The sequence below is a fragment of the Metopolophium dirhodum genome, chromosome 4 (genome assembly GCF_019925205.1).
Source record: "Metopolophium dirhodum isolate CAU chromosome 4, ASM1992520v1, whole genome shotgun sequence".
Taxonomy (NCBI): domain Eukaryota; kingdom Metazoa; phylum Arthropoda; class Insecta; order Hemiptera; family Aphididae; genus Metopolophium; species Metopolophium dirhodum.
This window is the reverse complement of record NC_083563.1, coordinates 31,096,428-31,103,777: the sequence shown is the minus strand read 5'-3', so window position 1 is coordinate 31,103,777 and position 7,350 is coordinate 31,096,428. Positions and strand designations below refer to the sequence as shown.

The following is a 7,350-nucleotide window of genomic DNA, read 5'->3' as shown; positions in this document are numbered from 1 at the left end:
TAGTGGCATTAAATATAAGACTTCCGAGACTACAGTGCTGTACGCTTATACATTTCGTATGAACGAGAAAAACTGATTTTACTTAATAAATATTAATAACACAATTATTCGGTGTAGAATCTACATATTATATATATGAAAAAAATAATAATAATAATCCAACAATATTGTAATAATGCATTCATGTCACTTATTGACATATGTTATGTGTTAAGGCTACCGCGGACCCCCGACATGAGTATCGCGGACCCCCAGGGGGCCGAGGACCACAGGTTAAGAACCGCTGGTATAAAGTATAAACTTTAAGAGGCACTATCCGCTGACGAACGCACGCACACACATATATATATATACATAATATAATAAACGTTATCGGCTAAGCGTAACAATTTCTATGTGACGAACTTGTAAGACTGAGACAACAAATGTCTGTGTATCATCCTCTTAATAAATAATAATTATTAATTCAATATTTATATTTATTTATTTAGATTAATTATTAATATCAATAAGTAATAACTAATAACTTATAAGTACTAAGTAGGTAATATATAAAGTAATTAAAAAATATTTTCGATTTTTTCGATACGATATCGATATTGTACAACTTACGACAGCTTACGGTATCGCGGTACAATATCGGCATAATTTGAACGATATCAATACACAAAATTATATCGTTGCCCATCATACATCCTATTAGAATTCATGTGCCATGTACCTACCATAGATACATTGGATTGAAAGCGTTACATTTTTCAGTGTCGCTGATATTTTCACGCGTTTTCCCCCATGGTTCAAGCAGAGAACAGAGCTTCCCAAGAGGAGTTTTCAGTTCAAAAATTGTATGACAGTCGCCAATTATTACGACCGTTGAAATGTTGTTTGTGCGGCATATATCAGTGTGACCACGCAGCATCGCCAAATAAACTTAGAACACCGGAGCCATTCGACCAATAATAATTTATTAGAATGGCAATAATAATAGTAATAATAAAAAAATAGCAATAAAACATTTTTGGCTGATTGGTGTCAACGCAGATGACCGTTACCAAATCTTGGGAGTCGACCACAATTATAGTTCTGTCACGTTACCTAATTTCTATCATTGCAGTATCAATATTCACTCCGCACTCACTACTCAGAAGCAATAAATATGTGTGTTTTTATTAAGAAGGATAACAAATAACTACTATTATATAAATGCATTTCAGAATTTGTACCTAAATACTGTTCACATTTGGAAAAACTAATATCTATAGCTCGTATGTACTATATTTGTTGGCAATATTTAATTTAGTTTTATACAAAAATATTTTAAACTAAGAAATGTGTGGTAAATTTACAAGGTAAAATTAATTTACCTGTAATAGTATATTGTGTGTCAAGGGCGGAAAGTACTCACTTCCCGCACGAGCCACACATACTATTTTTTGTCATGCCTCTGAATTCATTGATCGCCTCATCACGTCATAGGTAATTCAGGCTAGGATCTATGTAACAACCAGACTATTCTACGAAAACAATATTTCATGAAAGAAACGATTTGGTTTTATTTATTTTAAGCGTCAAGCATGGAGGTTATAATATGAATATAAGATGTAACCAAAAGTTTATGTTTTATAAGGGCCGTGGTATTGATTTCAGTATAAATAAATAATAATTTTTTTATTAAAATAAAATAAGAATAAAAAAAATGTAATCAAGGCAAAGGTAATGCATTATGCGGGGATCTATGCAACAACCAAATTATTATACAAAAACAATTTCATGAAAGAAAAAAGTGAAATTTTCAAGTATCTACAGTCGTTCGTTTTTTAATTACAATAAAATAAGAAAATTGTAACATGAGAAATCGAGTGAATATCAAATGTTGTAAAAATATAAATTTCAGACGCTCATAAAAATTTAATTTAAGTTTCTTGTAGATATTTTTTTTTTGATAAAGGTAGACAAACTTATGAGTAATCTTATATTACATTTTCAAATCTTAGATTGAAAAAGAAAAATTTTTATGAATTCTCAACTCAAAATAATTTGCTAATTTTCGTGATTTTTCCGTATTTTGTCAAAATTTGAACTTTAAATGCTTATAAATAAAAACTGTGACTAATGATTTTTAATTTTTTTCATCTGCCTTTGAAATAATAACCTAGGAGCCTTCTATTAAACTTCTATTAAATTGACAATGTCCGTAAACACCTCAAAATAAGTCAAAATATTTGGAAAATGTTATGGTGTATAGGAAATGAAATTATAAACATTCAGTCAAAATTTCATGTCCCTACGGTCATTTGTTTTAGAGTTACACCAAAAACCAAAATCGATTTTCTCGAAAACAGTATTTGCGTAAAAATTCCCGTTTTTCCTTAATTTTTCTTTTGTTTTTCACGTCCACTTTTGACCCCCCAAAGTACCAACTAGATTCACTTTCCTGTCAGAAAAGTTACTGTTGAAGTAAATCCAAGCACTTTTACTGTCCTAAAAGGTGATGACAGACACAAAAAAAAAATTAAAAAAACACACATCATTGTAAAATCAATACATTCATCGTTTCGCTCAGAATCTAAAATGTAATCAAGGCAAAGGTAATGCATCATGCGGGGATGTATGTAACAACCAAATTATTATACGAAAACAATTTCATGAAAGAAAAATGTTTACGCGTCATGCAAGGAGGTTATAATATGAATATAAGATGTAACCAAAAGTTTATGTTTTATGAGGACCGTAGTCTGTTTGTTCAGAGAATACGCGTAATATCTGAGCTCAGTACTCTTGGGGATTTCCACTTTACCGCCCACTGGACGGAAAAACGTCGCTTTCCAACGCTTCAACCGTCATCGAAAACTAAACTTTCGGTGCAGGCGTGACAAATAAAAAATTTACCGTGCATACTATTTTTTGTCATGCCCCTGCGTTCATGGAAAAGGTTATGCAGGGATCTATGCAACAATTATAGACTATTCTACAAAAACAATTTCATGGAAGACATTTTATTTTATTTCAAAATTACAATTTTCACTTTGTATATTTTATTATTGTAACTCATAAGATTATTATACAAATTGCGTGAAATAAACTTACTAACGATGTTCGACGCACTTATCTAGGAACAGTGCAAATTAAATATGTTTAAATGTTTATGCGTCATGCAAGGAGGTTATACTATACATTTAAGATGTAACCAAAAGTTTATGTTCTGTAAGAACCGTAGTAGGTATACATTTTAGTTTCTGGTTGTGCAGGGGATACGCGCCCGGCGGCCGGCACTTTTGGGGATTTCCTCTTTTCCGCCCGGCACTTTTGGGGATTTTCTCTTTTCCGCCCGGCACTTTGGAGATTTCCACTTTACCGCCAGCTGGACGGAAAAAGGACGCTTTCGAACGCTTCAACCGTGGTCGAAAACCAAACTTTCGGTGCAGGCGTGACAAAAAAAACATTTTTTATCACTCAAATTGTTAAGTGACCCATTAAAATAATTGTCGATGTGAAAACATCTTATGTGGCGTTCAGACTTTTCCGCTTGGCAGTGAAATTTTTCGAGCGTTATTTGAGCGTAGGATAACCTTCGTACAGAGCAAATTTTCTATGGAGGTAATATTTTCGAAATGTATGTTTGCTAAGCAATAAAGTAAACATTTCAAACGCCATGATCCAGCGTTTTGTCTGTTCAGTAGTTTAGTTCCAATAACTAATACTTACCATGGTTGAATTTGTTTTAATTTTTAATCAAAATGACCTACCTATATTTATTGATGTGAAAAGATCTTTTTGCATGGCAGTGTAAATTTTCGAGCGTCACCTTTTTTGTACCGAACAAATTTTCTATGGAGGTAATATTTTGTACTGGTGATTTTTTCCAAATTTTTCGAAAAACACCGAATATTATTTTGCTACCAACAGTCAGATGTGGTTTTTAATTAAATTTGTTCGTAACTTTTATATAATAAATGCGTCATAATAAAACTATATTTCTAAGCTCATATATATAATATGTTTTCACATCTTCTGAGAGTCGCTTGAGACACACGTTTTTATTTTATTTATTATGATTTATGATTTATTAATCATGTTATCAACTTTGGTGGATGTATATAAATTTATAAATATACAACTGCTAAAACTGTATAGAAATCAGTTACCACAAGAGCCAAAACATTTCACCATACATATTATATATAAATTGATGCATGGTTAACTGTTACTAATTACTTATACCATTCATGATTCAGATTGAGTTTCTTATGTGATTATATTTCAAATAAATAATAAATATTTCGAAAACAGTTTTTAATATTTCTTATCTTGGGAAAAGGTTTTTACACCGACAAATACGGCTTTTTACCATTTTTACCAACTAACCACAATTATTGTTCGTAAATTCAACATCTCTAGAACCTATTTATTATATATATATATAAGAAAAAAACTAAAGAACATAATATTTTTGTTAATTAATTATCATAATTGGTTGCCTAATTTTATTTTTAATTTTTAATTTTATAAATCTAGTTTACAGCCCAAGCTCGTTTTTTAATTTTTTTTTTCAAATGTGTGTTTTAAAGAACTGAATTTGAATGTGTTTGAAAAAATTGTCGCTTTTTAACTAAGGTGGTTTTACACAACAAAATGAGGCAAATTTTCGATTTTTTTGTTAGAAAACATAGTAGGTAAATAAATTCAAACGCTCAAGCTTTGGAACAATATAACTTCTAAAATAATAGTTTCCGGTAAAAAAAATTACACCATCGTTTTAAGCATAAGAACACAGTCGATTGGAAAATATAATTTGAAAATCGTGAGGAGGTTGGTAAAGTGCATTTGTTCCTGATGTTTTAAAAAATGTTTATGGTATAATATCCGTAATAAAAAAGAGCGAAAATCTTTTCAAACAAATTCAAATTCAGTGCTTCAAAACTCACATTTTGAAAAAAAAAATTTGAAAAACAAGCTAGGGCTAAAAACTAGATTTGTTACAATTGAATTTTTATTATATTTGTTTAAAAATATTTTGACAACAGTACTCAAAATGTACACACATTATTTTTTTCAATATTTAGAAGTAAGTGAAGAAGATAAAGAATATTATATACCTGCAGGTTAGTCAAGTTATAAATCATAATGTACGTGATATTAATGTTACAAAGGTTTCTAAGTGGAATATTTCCGAATAATATAAAAAATTCTTTACCAAATCCAGTCGTTTAATATGTAATATTATGTGCTCGGCCGATAGGATTATCACTGATTCAATTGTAAATTTTCAACATTCTTATCCTTGCTTAAAATAATTCTAAAAATAAATTTATAATATCTAACGAAATAAACGAGATCACGACCCAACTGACCTACATATTTATTTTTGAAATCAGAATGGTCGAAAATCACGTTGAACATGCTATTGAGATCATAATATTATTATTATTTAATATACCGAGTGATTCACCAAGCATGCTCACCCCATTTAATAATGTAGTTATTCAAAATCTAATTTTTTGTTTGAAATTGGAATTTTTAAATTAACTTATACATCATATTTTCAAATTCTTGAGATATTTTGTATAACTAATTAAAAAGAGTCTCGTGGAGATAATAACTTCTGTTTTTTAAATGATAATCCCCCTTTTCTACTGTAAATCATTTAGAGGATAATTTATCTAAAAATGTTGACGTATAGGATTAACCTATTAGAATCAGAATTTGAACGAGCAGTTTTTAATATTATAACCTAAGTTTTAGGTAACAGCTAATCTAAAAATCAGCTTTATTAGGATCACCCCTCTGTTCTGAGCAGCTGAGAATCTATATTATTTTAATACTCTATATATTTTAAGTTTAAAATAAATTCAATGTCAATATAAGTCAATGGCAACAAACTTCAACATGCATTTCTTTTTTATTATTATAGATAGAATGCAACGAAACCCATGGGAATGGTGTATGGTTACGGTTGTGCATTCAGATTTGAAATAATAAATTATTATAATTCAATATTTCCTCTGAATAAATTCTAAAAACCAAAGGATTTTTATGTACATATATTTATTTTTGAAAATAGTTGTATAAATTATTGTAATGAGAACTGTAAAATTAGGTATTGTTAAACTATTTATAATTGTATAGTTTTAATTTATTGTTATTATTATTTCACAATGTCACCAACAATTGAGTAATACACAGTCTTGTTAATAATACTTGTCAAATGAATTCATAATAATTAATTAAATACATGGTGTAATTTGTATTTAAAATATGTATTCAAATACTTTATTTTAAAAGTATTCAAAATACTTACACAAATACTTTTTTTTTAGTTCAATAAATATTATTTAATAATATAATGAAAAACTCTCTGATACGCTGTCTGTAAGGTTACGTCCTGGAACATCATTACTATATCGTTGGCAACTACGTCAATTCATCGGGTTTTGGGTCGTCCTAGGCGTCTCGTTTTTTCATTTGGGTTTTATTTATTCTGTTGATTAGCACATTTTTAATTAGCTGCCCATCTTCTCTCCATGCATGCCCGAACCATTCTAGTCGTTTTCTCCTAATAAAAGAGAGTAGTTTTTATATTTGCATTTCTTCTTCTTTCGTATGTCTTTATTTCTGAATTAAAGATTGGTCCATATATTATGGTTCGTAACACTTTCCTTTCATACGTGATAAGTCTTCTGCTATCACTTTTAGTCAATGAGCATGCTTCACAGGCGTATGTTATCACAGGTTGAAGGTAACTATGGTATTGTAGTATGTATCTTTGATTCTCTCTGGATAATAGCTTATCTTGCATTGACATCATCATTAGGTAACTATGTTCTATCACTAACAGCTTAAATTATTCGAATACTTCAAAATACTGGTAATACAGTTTACAACTCGTATACCAGATTGCATGAAGAATCTAATTAAACTTCTAATGAATCAATAATCATTAGTGAACTAATGGTCCCTTTAATATGATTTAGTTACCCATAACCGGTCCATATAATTTCATATTGAACAATTAAATCAATCAATTTTTCATGCAACCAGGAATTAGTTAAATAAATAAATATATTTAAATAGTACCTACCTATCTATTTACCGCAGCTTCACTTGTATATTAGTAATAGAGATTATAAAAATAAATTAAAAATAATGTATTAAATATTTTATTTTAATATAGGTAATATAAAATATTAATTTATAATTATATTTAATTAAAATTGTCTTATGTTTAAAGAACTAAGGTGTTATATAAAATAAATTAGTTTTTTAATGATAAAACGTGTATTTCTTTTACAAAATGTACTACTACAGTACTACTTGATATTTCACATAAACATTATAACTGTACTCCTCATA

The 7,350-nt window shown here is 29.2% G+C and overlaps 1 pseudogene; it reads left to right on the top strand.

The window, feature by feature from the left end:
• The first annotated feature begins 792 nt into the window (after positions 1-792).
• Positions 793-6,344, top strand: LOC132943621 (uncharacterized; annotated as a pseudogene).
• The last annotated feature ends 1,006 nt before the right edge of the window (positions 6,345-7,350 follow it).